General features: G+C 40.9%; 1 long non-coding RNA gene across 1 annotated transcript in view; it reads left to right on the top strand.

Moving 5' to 3' along the window:
• The first annotated feature begins 297 nt into the window (after positions 1 to 297).
• The window catches only part of LOC141983948 (uncharacterized), a 62,622-nt gene continuing 47,666 nt past the window's right edge, over positions 298 to 15,253 (top strand). Inside the window, exon 1 of the long non-coding RNA XR_012638587.1 lies at positions 298 to 340. This is a non-coding gene — a long non-coding RNA (uncharacterized LOC141983948). The remainder of the gene's footprint in view (positions 341 to 15,253) is intronic.

Genomic DNA, 15,253 nt, shown 5'->3' with positions numbered 1-15,253 from the left:
GCACCTCTGTTCTAAATCCAGTGTTCAGAAAGCCAAGTGTATTCCCTATTTCCTCTGTCTTGCTGCATAGTTTTGTGGGTGTAACTTGTGAAACTTTTGCTTGTCTTGGATTCCAGCAGGCCTCTTTTAGATACAATGCATAATTGTATCACTTGAGTTCCTGTAGACATTGATGTATTTGATCCGCTGGCCCAAGATATGCAGTTGTCTCAGAAACCCTAATGTAAACACCAAAAGTAGTTTAAAGCTGAAAACTAGTATCCAGTGCTAAGTGTTCCCTGGAGATTTAAGGCATGGAAGGAGGGCTCTGAAAGACCATCCAGATCAAGGCCCCCTCAAGGTGGGTCTTTGTATTGTTTTACTAGCATCTGCAATTAGGTCTAATTTTTAAAAAGTTTCCTTTTTTTAAAAAAAGTTTAGTTTAGGTTTGACACAAGGACTTGCTTTTCTGCTGTGTGGGGTCTTTTTTTTTTTTTTTTTGGTATGCCTTTGCAAACTTGGAACAAAGGCTGAGTCCTGCTGACAGGGTTTGATATGAGGAAGTTTTGCAACATAATTTACAGCCGGTATAAAGCTTGTCAGTGGGTGTCAGAGGGTAAATGCAGCAATCAGCTAGTTAAGTTTCACTAAGTCTCTTATCCAAGCAAGTCTGGAATTTCTGCACCTCAAACAAATACTTTATTTAGTATCTCAGTTATTTGCTGGTATCCTACTCATTAGAAACTGTCCTTGGGGTTGCATAAGCAGAAATGTATTTTGTTGAGTCAAACCACCACATTAAAGGTGTGAGATGGTGACAGCTGTCATGAATTGGAACATGGTTCCATGTGCCTAGACGCAGACTGCAAAGGAAAATAAATAAATCTTTTTCAAATAAACTTTTGCACTGCTCTAAAGTGAAATGTTAATGGAGCCACACTGGGCAACAGGAAATAGCATTTTTTATGGTAGGAGAAGGGAAAGCACAGACCTGGTTTTCTTATATTTTGCTAGCACATTCTACCTCGAATGGTGAGGCCACGAGGATTTGGGCAATAGATTAAAACACAGGGTTAGGCTGTGTCTACACTATGGCTTATGTCTGCAGAACTTATGTCGCTCGGAGGGTGGTGGGGGGCGGTGTGTGAATAAACCACCCCCCTGAGCGACATAAGTATTGACGGGAGAGCCTCTCCTAATGACATAGCTCCTGCTGCTCACAGAGGTGGGCTTTTTATGCTGACAGAAGATCTCTATCCCATCGGCATAGAGCGTCTTCACCAAACACGTTGCAGCAGGGCAGCTGTGCCACTACAGCACTGTACGTGGAGACGTGCCCTTAGATTTGCAGCTGGTGAGACTGAGGGTCAGTGGCCAGGACACTGGACTGAGAGGCAGGAGACCTGCATTCTTTTCCCAGCTCTGCCACTGACTTTTAGGCAAGACACTTCACCTCTGTGCCCTCTGTTTCCCTAGGCAATGTTGTCTATTTAGACTGTAAGTTCTTTGGGGCAGAGGCTATCTTTTCCTATGAATTTGTGCACCTAGCACAATGGGACTCCAGCCTCATTTGGGATCTCTGGGCGCTATTGTAATGCGTAGACTCATAGGATTAGAAGGGACTGCAAGGGTCATCTAGTCCAGGGGTTATCAACCTTCATTGCACCACGACCCACTTCTGACAACAAAAAATATTACACGACCCCAGGAGGGGGGTCCAAAGCCTGAGCCCGCCTAAACCCTGCCACCCCAGGGTTTGGGGGCCAAAGCTGAAGCCTGAGCCCCACCGTCCCGGACAGGGGGGCCATAGCCAAAGCCCAAGCCCAAGGGCTTTAGCCCGGGGTAGGGGGCCTGAAGCCTGAGCCCCGTCACCCAAGGCTGAAGCCCCAGGCAGCGGGGCTCAGGCTTTTGTCCCGGGCCCCAGCAAGTCTAATGCCAGTCCTGGCAACCCCATTAAAACAAGGTTCCGACCCACTTTGGGGTCCTGACCCACACTTTGAGAACCGCTGAGCTAGTCTAAACCTCTGCCAAGATGCAGGATTTGTTGTGTCTAAACCATCCAACACAGATGTCTATCCAGCCTCCTTTTGAAAACCTCCAGTGAAGGAGCTTCCACAACCTCCCTCGGCAGTCTGTTCCATTGTCCTACTGTTCTTACAGTCGGGAAGTTTTTCCTGAGATTTAATCTAAATCTGCTGTGCTATAGTTTGAACCCATTGCAAATAATAATGGCATAAACTGGCAAGATGAAACGTTTTAATGTGCAGATAATTATAAATGATCAGAAGTGTCTTCCTAATCTGTTTGGAAAGCCTCAGCAGTACATTTGTTTTCTATTTAACTAACTTTTAGTCTTTATAAGTGAATGTGAAACATTTCATGCGTTAGGTCCTTGTAGCAGTGTGTTGGCTTTTTCAGCCTGAGTGAGCCCTGCTTGCTTTGTCAGTGAGCAATGTGAAACCGCTGCAACTTGGAATGAAGTCTGAATTTTGCAGAATGGATGACATTTCAGGAAAACAAACAAACAAAGAAAATTTACTGATTAGAGCCAAATCTTGAAAACTGGACGGGATAGATTTTTTTCTCAGCATGAGGAGGTTCAGACAGCAGATTGAACACACAAGAAAAAACTTTCAAAAATCATATCCAAAAGGTCAGCTGCTACGTCCATATTTAGGATCCTAAATAAATGGTCAGATTTTCAAATGTGCTGAACACCACCTACTGAGGAGCTGTTGGTTGTTCGATTTTTGAAAATTAGGGTACTTATATTAGTTAAGTCTGGAAAGCATTTTAAAATAGAATTATTAATGGTTTTGTGTGTCCATGTTTGTTCCCGATGAAAAGGTTGATATTGCAGGAGATGCCCACATTTGACTCCTGTGTGTGTTTAGCTGTGTCCCAAAACTAAATTTCTGCATTACTATTGAATAGCAAGGCATCATGTGCCCCCATTTATTAGCAACCTGTTCAATTCTTGAGGCTCTAATGCTTAGTCCCATTATCATTGCTTAGGATAAAGGAGCTCCCAGCTGCAGCTGGTTCTCCTAGCTGTACCACAAGTGTGGTTCTCATTTACTTATACATTTTCTTAATATTTCTCCTAATTTCAGGCCTTTTATCTCTTGCCTTTTTGTATTAAAACAAAAGAAAAGTACAATTATGATATGCATTATGTGACCACGCAGTGAATGAGGGCCCCCTTCCTTCCTTCCCTTCCCTGCATGAGACATATTTTGAGTGGCAGTGTGCAAGGAAAAGCGGCCTCCATGGTGCTGGAAGTGGGTGAAGCTTTGACTCTGCCCCCTCTGCATGCTAGCCACTACAGCTAATGGGGCATGAAGGGGAAGTGATTTGCGCCACGTGTAGGGCTGGTGCAGATTACTTCCCTCTGGACCAAAGGGGGAACTAGGGCCCATATTGTGACTCCCTGCTTTGCTTCTGGAGCAGTGAAATTGCATGTTACCCCTTTACTCATGGCTTGTTGTAAAACCAAAATCTAGCCCTTCATTGGATGATTTTGTGCTTTGTGAGGTGGCTGGCCAGAGTACCTTCATTCACAGTGCCTTCATTCATGAAGAATTGTTCCAGCTGTTGTTACAGATATCTGTTGCAATGCTCATGGACCTTGGAGGATAAGAGCACAGATTGTAGGTCGGAAGAATTTGGAGAAAGCACCAGGTGGAGGTGTGCCCATGGCTGGAGTGCTGACTGCAGTTGTTGTATCTCTATTAAAGCAACTATTTAAAAAGCTCGCTCCTAACCAAGCAGAGAGGTTAGCGAACAGGAGTGGCTAACAGGGGAGTTTTGCGAGGGAGTTTAGAGAAGGAGTGTGTGTGGGTGGCGGGGGCTAGATAAACTTAACATTCTTTAAACTTAAAGCCAAAACCACACCCTGATAAAAACAAAACAACAACAAAGGAACAAACTGCAGGAGTAAAAAGAGAAGGCAGGCAGAAATCCAGCAACTGAGTGGGGGCTATCCAGTTTATTGCATCCAATTCAGCATGTATGATTGCCCGCCCTATGGGCAGGTGGCATATTTGTGCATTTGCCCTGAGAGACCTTGTACTGGCTTTGGAGAGCACAGTGGCTGAACTGGAGGAGCTAAGGGAGATAGAGAGGTACATCAATGAAACTTTCCGAGACACAGTAGAATGGTCTGACAGCCTCTGTGCTGGTCTGACAGCCTCTGGTCTGACAGCCTCTGTGCTGCTGAGCAGGATGAAAGTCTCAGGGAAGGAGAACATCCAACTGGAGAAAAGGGAAACCTTCCCATAGTTGGGACCCTCCTTCCAGATGACATGGTATCCTCTTGCACTGAGGATATCCCTCCAGGGGCGGGAACTCCAGTTATTGGGAAGAGACAGGAAATAGTTATGGTGGATTCAATCATTAGAAACATAGATAGCTGGGTTTGTGATGAACAGGAGAACCACATGGTGACTTGCCTGCCTGGTGTGAAGGTTGCGGATCTCTCGAGACATCTAGATATACTTCTGTGTAGTGCTGGGAAGAAGCTGGTGGTTGTGGTACATGTAGGTACCAATGACATAAGGAAGGATAGGAGAGAGGTCCTGGAGGCCAAATTTAGGCTGCTAGGTAAGAGATTGAAGACCAGGACCTCCATGGTAGCATTCTTTGAAACGCTTCCAGTGCTACACGCAGGGCCAGTTAGAGAGGCAGAACTGCAAGGTCTCAATGCATGGACAGGGCAATGGTATAGGGAGGAGGGGTTTAGATTTATTAGGAACTGGGGAAACTTTTGGGAAATGGGGAGCCTATATAGGAAGGATGGGCTCCACCTAAACCAAAATGGAACCATATTGCTGGCTGGTAGAGCAGTTTTTAAACTAAGGCCTGAGGGAAAGCCAACAGATGCGGAGGAGCATGTGGTTTGGACAGAGACATCCCTTAGAGGAGGATCTATTAATGGGGATTCTCTATGTCCTCGTAAGGAGGGGAGGATGGAAGATGATAAAATACAGGTAGGATCTAATGAAAAACAGTCAAATGAAAATCATCATGTAATGACAGACAGCTAAAAAGTGACACGTTTTTAAAATGCTTCTATACCAATGCTAGAAGTCTAAATAACAAGATGGGTGAACTAGAGTGCCTCATATTAAATGAGGATCTTGATATAATAGGCATCACAGAAATTTGGTGGAATGAGGATAATCAATGGGATACAGTAATACCAGGGTACAAAATATATCGGAAGGACAGAACAGGTCATGCTGGTGGGGCAGTGGCACTGTATGTGAAAGAAAACATAGAATCAAATGAAATAAAAAGCTTAAATGAACCAAACTGTACCATAGAATCTCTCTGGATAGTAATTCCATGCTCTAATAATAAGAATATAGCAGTAGAGATATATTACCGACCACCTGACCAGGATGGTGATAGTGACTGTGAAATGCTCAGGGAGATTAGAGAGGCTATTGAAATAAAAAACTCAATAATAATGGGGAATTTCAACTATCCCCATATTGACTGGGTACGTCACCTCAGGACAGGATGCAGAGATAAAGTTTCTCGACACCTTAAATGACTGCTTCTTGGAGCAGCTAGTCCTGGAACCCACAAGAGGAGAGGCAATTCTTGATTTAGTCCTAAGTGGAGCATAGGATCTGGTCCAAGAGATGAATATAGCTGGATCGCTTGGTAATAGTGACCATAATATAATTAAATTTAACATCCCTGTTGCGCGGAAAACACCACAGCAGGCCAACATCGTAGCATTTAATTTTAGAAAGGGGAACTACACAAAAATGAGGAAGTTAGCGAAACAGAAATTAAAAGTTACAGTGCCAAAAGTGAAATCCCTGCAAGCTGTGTGGAAACATTTTAAGGACAACATAATAGAGGTTCAACTTAAATGTATACCCCAAATTAAAAAACATAGTAAGAGAACCAAAAAAGTGCAATCATGGCTAAGCAACAAAGTAAAAGAAGCAGTGAGACACAAAAATTCATTCTTTAAAAAGTGGAAGTCAAAATCTTGTGAGAAAAATAGAAAGGAGCATAAACATTGGCAAATGAAGTGTAAAAATATAATTAGGAAGGCCAAAAAAGAATTTGAAGAACAACTAGCCAAAGAGTCAAAAATTAATAGTTAAATTTAAGTACATCAGAAGAAGGAAGCCTGCTAAACAACCGGGGGGGCCACTGGATGATCGAGATGCTAAAGAAGCACTCAGGGACGGTAAGTTCATTGTGGAGAAACTAAATGAATTCTTTGTATTGGTCTTCACAGCTGAGGATGTGAGGGAGATTCCCAAACCTGACCCATTCTTTTTAGATGACAAATCTGAGGAACTGTCCCAGATTGAGGTGTCATTAGGGGAGATTTTGGAACAAATTGAAAAACTAAACAGTAATAAGTCACCAGGACCAGATGGTATTCACCCAAGAGTTCTGAAGGAACTCAGAAGTGAAACTGCAGAACTACTAACTGTAGTTTCAGAGTAGCAGCCGTGTTAGTCTGTATTCGCAAAAAGAAAAGGAGTACTTGTGGCACCTTTGAGACTAACAAATTTATTTGAGCATAAGCTTTCGTGAGCTACAGCTCACTTCATCGGATGCATGCAGTGGAAAATACAGTGGGGAGATTTATATGCACAGAGAACATGAAACAATGGGTGTTATCATACACACTCTCGTTACAGTGTGTATGGTAACACCTATTGTTTCATGTTCTCTATGCATATAAATCTCCCCACTGTATTTTCCACTGCATGCATCCGATGAAGTGAGCTGTAGCTCACGAAAGCTTATGCTCAAATAAATTTGTTAGTCTCTAAGGTGCCACAAGTACTCCTTAACTGTAGCTTGTAACCTATAATTTAAATCAGCTTCTGTACCAAAGAACTGAAGGATAGCTTATATGATGCCAATTTAAAAAAGGGCTCCTGAGGTGCTCTTGGCAATTACAGGTCAGTAAACCTGACTTCAGTACCAGGCAAACTGGTTGAAATATAGTAAAGAACAAAATTGTCAGACACATAGATGAACATAATTTGTTGGTAAGAAGTCAACGTGTTTTTGTAAAGGGAAATCATGCCTCACCAATCTACTAGAATTCTTTGAGGGGTTAACAAGCATGTGAACTAGGGGGATCCTTTGGACATAGTGTACTTAGATTTTCAGAAAGCCTTTGCCAAGGTCCCTCACCAAAGCCTCTTAAGGAAAGTAAGCTGTCATGGGATAAGAGGGAAGGTTCTCTCATGGATTGGTAACTTGTTAAAAGATAGGAAACAAAGGGTAGGAATAAATGGTCAGTTTTCAGAACGGAGAGAGATAAATAGTGGTGTCCCTCAGGGATCAGTACTGGACCCAGTCCTATTTAACATATTCATAAATGATCTGGAAAAAAGGGGAAACAGTGAGGTAGCAAAAGTTGCAGATGATACAAAACTACTCAAGATACTTACCGGTAAGTCCCAGACAGGCTGCCAAGAGCTACAAAAGGATCTCACAAAACTGAGTGACTGGGCAACAAAATGGCAGATGAAATTCAATCTTGATAAATGCAAATTAGTGCACATTGGAAAACATAATCCCAACTATACATATAAAATGGTGGGGTCTAAATTAGCTGTTACCACGCAAGAAAGAGATCTTGGAGTCATTGTGGATAGTTCTCTGAAAACACCCACTCAATGTGCAGCAGCAGTCAAACAAGCAAACAGAATGTTGGGAATCATTAGGAAAGGGATAGATAATAAGACAGAAAATATCATATTGCCACTTTATAAATCCATGGCATGCCCACCTCTTGAATACTGCATGCAGATGTGGTCGCCCCGTCTCAAAAAAGATATATTGGAATTAGAAATGGTTCAGAAAAGGGCAACAAAAATTATTAGGTGTATGGAACAGCTTCCATATAAGGAGAGATTAATAAAATTGGGACTTTTCAGCTTGGAAAAGAGATGACTAAGGGAGGATATGATAAAGGTCTATAAAATCATGACTGGTGTGGAGAAATTAAATAAGGAAGCGTTATTTACTCCTTCTTATAACATAAGAACTAGGGGTCACCAAATGAAATTAATAGGCAGCAGGTTTAAAACAAACAAAAGGAAGTATTTTTTCACACAACATACAATCAACATGTGGAACTCTTTGTCAGAGGATGTTGTGAAGGCCAAGACTATAAACAGCGTTCAAAAAAACAACTAGATAAGTTCATGGAGGATAGGTCCATCAATGGGGATTAGCCAGGATGGGCAGGGATGGTGTCCTAGCCTCTGTTTGCCATAAGCTGGGAATGGGTGACAGGGGATGGATCATTTGATGATCACCTGTTCTGTTCATTCTCCCTGGAGCACCCGGCATTGGCCACTGTTGGAAGACAGGATACTGGGCTAGATGGACCTTTGGTCTGACCCGGTATGGCTGTTCTTATGTTCAAAGAGCTAATTTAGTTTTACAATCAGAGTGTTCTCTCATGTTATTACCCAGTCCTCAGCATATGGGAAAATGTCCATATGTGAAAAACGTGACAGTCATCTCCACTCTGTCATTCCTATAAAATCCACAAGCAAATACCTGGGGAGCATTACAACTCAACAATCCCAGTAACCTAGGATTTTTTTCCCCTTTATCAGCCATATTTTATGCCATAGGAAGATATACTTGTTAAGAAAGGTGGGGAGGGCTGTAGACCAAAATATTTTTCTTATTGTAGCTTCTCATTCTTAGAACAAACATACTGCTGGATCATTAAATCTGCATGTAGATCATGATAAACTTAAGCAGGACAAGTACAGCTGGTCAGGAGATTTCTGACTACGTTATTTTTATAAATGTTGATTAGCTGAAACTGTTCACAAGAAAGTGTTGGTTCCAATAAACCTCTGGATTAATATTTTTAAGAAAAATTCTCAATTGTCAAAACATCCCATTTTGACACTTTCAAAGTGAAAAGTTTCACTTGCTGGTTTGCAATGAGTTTTCATCTTGAAATTTTAGTTTATTTATAGTTTAATACAGTTTAAACTGAATCAAAACATTTGAAAATTATCAAAATAAAATGTTCCAATCAACCTGATGAGAATTTCTTTTCGATTTTATGAAAACTTTCAAGATTCTGATTTTTCATCCAGATGGGAAATTTTTAAATCTCAACTTGTGCAGGATAGGAAAATTACTTCCCACCCAGCTCAAATGCTAAGCACATGACTCACATGAACCTTATTGTGTAGGCTTTTTGGTTGTAAGCATATAGATAAGTGTTGTAATAGTCTCTTTTGGTCACTCCCTGGACAAGCCTGAAATCAGAAGTATCAGATCAAGGATCCACCTGTTATGAGACAGTAAAGTAAATAAACAAAATATGATATTTTAATCTCTATAGACATTGCATCACAGCGGCTGATTGAATAAATGTTGCCTCTCCTGCCAAGCATGGGATAGATGGTTTGGTGAACAACAACAAAAAATGGCCATATTCTGCCTTTAGGTACAATCACACAAGCCCAGTGAAATATCAAGGAGTTTGTAGAAATGTAAATGAGGACAGAATTTGTCCATTAGGTTATAAATCAAGGGACTCTTCACTCTTCTAGTCATCTGATCTCAACACTTCTAAGACCCAGTGGATGAAGCTGGGTTTCACTGATAGTGCTGTCTTTGATAAAAATGACTCATTATTATCATACTAGAATTACTATCACAGCAATAAAGGTGACAAAGTCAAGCTAGCATGGTCATGGTAGCCATCATTAAATAACGAGGTGGTGATAAGCCTTTTTACAGTTTTTCAACAAAACCCCACAAAGTCATAATGACATTTTTGGTTTAAAATAATTTTCATCTAGATTTTTTTCACTAGCTCTAGTAATTTTTTGGTTTTTGTTTTTTCTCTGAAAGTAGGTGTCTTAACATATTTCTACTCTTGGAGGCAAAAATTGCACAGGTCTGTAGGCCAAAAAAAAAAACAAAAACGTGTTTTGTTTTATTATTATGTAAAACTCCCTTGAAGAAGGAGAGGAAAAATTCCCAGCATTTGCATTATTTCCACTCATCAGAAAGGAAAAATAAAACTCCTAGTCGAAGAGATAGTACTTCCACGTTTTGATATCACTCTATTTTCATAGATACACAAAAATGTATACATAGTAAATGTCATCTCCCTTTCAGTCACTACCAAGCTAGTATAGTACATGCAGGTAAAGATAAATGAACTGGGATTTTTTTTTTTTTTTTTTTTTGGTGGAGCTGTAACACTGTTTTTACACAATTAAGTGAGCTGAGGAACATGAAGAGCAGTATTTTGTAATCTAGGAACAAAGCCAAAACTTTCTGCCAACAGAAGAAATATTACACATCTTTTGATTCAAGAGACAATGTCAAGTACTTTTTCATATTTTGTAACTTCTATGTTTTTATTCTCCTTTGTTTGGGAGACTCACTGGGAAAACTGGGAATAACGTTTCATTCCTTGCAAGTTTTGTCCTTTCAGTCAAAAGTCCTGCATTTGGCAAAATTTGATTTCTCTCCCACATACTCCTGCTGCTGTGTTTCTTACCGAACATAAGCCAAGATGTCTCTGTTTTATTTACTTCCTTGTTCATTTACCAGCTTCCTTGAGAATGTCAAGTGCAGTTCTGGAACCACGGTTTAGTTGGTTAACTTATCCTCCCCATGCTAGCTAGCTTTTGAGAAGTGCTCACCAATGGTGTGGAAGAAAGCACTGGATTAAAAGGGAAATAGATGTTACAGCTGAAATGTTCAGACACAGAGTTCCTAAGTACATTTTTATAAGCATTTGATTTATGCATAGAAGCCCATTGCTGAGTATGAATGAGACCAGTACTGCACATGCATACAAGTATTCACATGAACCTAAACACAGTCTGCACATGACTATGGGGATATTTTGATGCCAAACTGTGTGTATGGAAAAGACTGGAAGCTGTGACACCAGTTTGGACATCTAGGTTTTATGACCTAGACCTAGTCTCCACCAGACTATACAAATGTGCAAGCAAATCAAATTTCAGATTTAAACTGCTTGCCACCATCTCCTTTAAATCCCTGATAGTGAAGAAGATACAAAACATCAGGTGGTTAATATTGTACTAAAATTTTACAAAACACATGGGAGTGCTAGATATATTTAATCAAATGCTGGTTTACAGTGCATACTGTGCTCTGGGAAGCCAATGCTCTTAATGTTGCGAAAGCTATGAAAGATGATTTCTTAGAGAATGACAGGTTTCAGAGTAACAGCCGTGTTAGTCTGTATTCACAAAAAGAAAAGGAGTACTTGTGGCACCTTAGAGACTAACCAATTTATTTGAGCATGAGCTTTCGTGAGCTACAGCTCACTTCATCGGATGCATGCTGTGGAAACTGCAGAAGACATTATATACACAGAGACCATGAAACAATACCTCCTCCCACCCCACTCTCCTGCTGGTAATAGCTTATCTAAAGTGATCACTCTCCTTACAATGTGTATGATAATCAAGTTGGGCCATTTCCAGCACAAATCCAGGTTTTCTCACCCTCTGCCCCCCCCACACAAACTCACTCTCCTGCTGGTAATAGCCCATCCAAAGTGACCACTCTCTTTACAATGTGTATGATAATCAAGGTGGGCCATTTCCAGGGGGGTGAGAAAACCTGGATTTGTGCATATTTGTAATGAACTGTTTAGGAACGATCTGAAGATCAAGAATTATTCATTGAAGAAATTGCTGTAGCTCAACCAAAAGTTATGGGCTTGCTGCAGGAATTACTGAGTGAGGTTCTATGGTCTGTGTTTTGTAGCTGGTCAGCTTAGATGATCACAATGGTCCCATCTGATCCTAAAATCTCTACATCTAAAAATCTATGAAAATTGTGAATATCTTTGAATAACAAATCAACGAATTCCCAAAGAGTTTATGGTCAGTTTACAAGGAGGAAAAAATGCATAATTTTAAAGATGCTTAGTTCTTTGAGTATTACAATCAGAAATAATAAATGTAAGTGTAGTGAGTGCTTGACACGTATTCAAAGTTTCAATTTTCTGATCTAAAGAAAGACATGATCTTTAGCCTTTCAAAGTCAATGTTTGAACAAGTTAAAAATGGACTCATTTACTCATTCGGGCATTATATTTGGTAGGTTGTCATCACAACTAGGGAAACAAACTGCAAAATTTTTCAAGAATTCCAAATAGAGTAGTCCTCAACCTGTACGCTAAGGGCCAGTTTCAGGACTTCAGGGATAGATTTTTCAAACACTCAGCACCCACAAGCAGAGCCAGATTTGCAAAAGAGCTGAGCATCCAGTAGCCCCCATGGTGACACTGATGGCCATATTTCAAAGCAGCTTGGCACCCAATATACTGAACTCTTGAAAAGCCAGTCTTGTGACTGAAATCCACACCCCTGAGCCTGTCTGGTTAGTTGGGCTGGGGTGGGAGGATATTGCCTGACAGATTGTAACCTGTTTATGGATGCTCTCCCTAACAGAACTTCTCTGGGAAGTGAACCATAATCTGAGGACCCATGCATCAGTGGATCCTCTAGCCCTGCTCCCTCCGATGCTTCCCAAGTCTGCACTCTCCATGTACCGGTGAGCTGAGCACTGTACAAGAGGTTGGGATCGCCTACATGTCCATTTCCTCCCAATCCTGCCCTCAACACTGGTTTTGCTGAAAGGGAGCCTTTCACATGAAAGGTGTGGGAGTGGGAGGAAGTTAGGTGCAAGATTTGTACCTGTGTGTAGATAGGAATTTGAACTAGTACTTTTTCTTGTAGAGTAGCAGCCGGGTTAGTCTGTTTTCGCAAAAAGAAAAGGAGTACTTGTGGCACCTTAGAGACTAACAAATTTATTTGAGCATAAGCTTTCGTGAGCTACAGCTCACTTCATCATTGTAGCTCACGAAAGCTTATGCTCAAATAAATTTGTTAGTCTCTAAGGTGCCACAAGTACTCCTTTTCTTTTTTCCTTGTAGAGTGTTTCCAGGAGAGACTATAGCTTTCACTGTGTTAAAAGAAACATTATCAGAAAGTTAAATAACTATTAATTAAACCAATCCACAGAGCAGTGCTACAGGTTAAGCTGAAAGCAAAGACTCAGAACAACCATAACAAGTTCAATGTTGTAAAAGCAAGCTGTCCAGATACTTAGAGGTAATAAAGCAAACCATAAACCCTATCATTTGAAGCATTTAGGTGACTTTCATTTACCAGTGCCAACCCTGCACTAACAAGATAACTCAGGACCTCAGTGAAAGGGATTACATTGTGTGATCTGAACAATTATGACCTTCTCCAGAAATTTTGAGATTATTTGTTACATTTTCAGTGTCTTGGTATTGTATTTAGTTTTCAGAAGTTCTTCATTTTGCTTTATGGATGACTGCAAACGTTACTTCTATTACTGATTTCACTTGAAGTTGGGCATGTCAGTGTGTTAGAATTATTTGCCCGAACCTCCGCCAGGTTAAAACATGCCAACAGGACTTGATGTTTATGTTAGTGATGAATATCTATCTCTGAATTTCTTTTTATTGCTCTTCATTCTTAGCTGAACTGCAGCTGATTGTTCTTCACTCTTTCACATTAGTTTGACAAGACAATCATGTTGAATTTGTCACATCACTTCTATGAATGCAAGTTTTATAGACCAGATTCATCTCTCCTGGTGCAGGCAGATGAAATTTGCAAGGGCTATTATACCCCTAGATCTGCAGATTCACCACCAAGGAAAAGCAGGTGGTGATCATAAGTTCTGTTGGCACACCTGGACACTTTTGCTAGGGAACCTCTAATGTGGCTCGGCCTAGATCCAAAGCCCACTGAAGTCAATGGAAAGTCTAACTTGTAATATAAGAGCAACCTCTTCCCCCACCCCCAGTATTGGCCTTTACTGACACTGGCAGGTGAGGTGGGAAGAGAAATTGAATCTCTCAGTCCTATAATCCACACAGATGAATACAGAGATCTCAGAGCTATTTGAACTGGCTTACAGAATGTGGTGTTTATTAATAATTTAATAAGATGTATCCTTATAGCAAGTTTTTTTTAAAAGAAAAGTTCATTTGTCACTTCAATGCCTCCAACCTAAGTCATAGATGACTGGGTTTACTAGTGCTGTGGTGCTGTAGATTTCTGAGGACCACAGGGTTCAGTTCAGTTCAACGGCCATATCCTGATCCTATTGAAGTAAATGGAGTTTCACTGACTTCAGTGGGGCCAAGATTTGGCCTTAACAGGATGGGTTCAAGATTCAGCCTGACTTACATTGATGTAAACCAAAGCACTTCACAGTAGAAACCAAAACACTTGGGAGAAGGCAGCAGTGGCAACCCAAACCTGAAGGGAGACCACAAGGGAGCTAGTGAAGCCAGAAAAGTGGATGGTGTCCAATAAGGGGAGGGGGGAAATGAAAGCTAGCCACCCAGGGGCTGCAACCCCAGACAGGGTGGAGGCTGCTTCACTGACAGAGACCTGGGCCATTCTGACTCAGTATATATAGGCTTGAAGAGGACAAATAAATACACTTCAAAAATGTGAAACAGCTCCTCCTGCATTCCTGCCAGGACTTGAGTCTCAAGTTCTGTGTTTAACCGGCAGGAATTGATACCATCACACACATCTACAATGTGAGGAATTCAGCTCCCTCACTGCTTGAGCTGTTTGTGAGGGGATCAGCTATTTCAAGGACATGCAGGTCTCTGATCTCAGGTTCTGGCAGAAAAAAGCCATATGGTTTCTCATTCAAAGTGTCGGTCTTTGTAACTTTTATATTTTAGACAGTACTGCTTTGGGTCCGCAAACAATTTTAAAGTCTTCATGTGGCATTGAAGGCCCTGAGGGGAAAAAGCAAAACAAAACTGGAGTTCACCAGTGTCACAAAAGGGTACAAAAATAAAAATTATAATTACAAATGGAGTTTTAAGAAGAGAAAAATATCTCCAGCTGGGGTTAGGGTGGAAAAGTGTAAGTAAAATAGGTAAAAAGTAAAACAGTGTTGAAAGAGAGCTGAATCCTGTATAGACATATGAGATAGTGCTGAATGACCAATGATAAAGAGATCAAGTTCATGTCCTTTTCAGTGCTGCAAGCAGAGGACTGAACATGCTGAGTCTGACCAAAAGCATCAGAGTACAGTAAGTCACAGGATAGTGTGAGTCACTGGAGAATGATCCCCAAACAGCCCCACCCTGTTTCTCCAAGAAAGCCAATTAATCAGAAGCAGGAGCTAAATTTGAGGCAGGGTGTGTGTATACAAAATCAACACTTAACATAGAAGAAATTGTGCA

The sequence above is a fragment of the Natator depressus genome, chromosome 3 (assembly GCF_965152275.1).
Source record: "Natator depressus isolate rNatDep1 chromosome 3, rNatDep2.hap1, whole genome shotgun sequence".
Taxonomy (NCBI): Eukaryota; Metazoa; Chordata; order Testudines; family Cheloniidae; genus Natator; species Natator depressus.
Note: the sequence above shows the minus strand (reverse complement) of the source record. Positions and strands in the feature narration are given on the sequence as shown.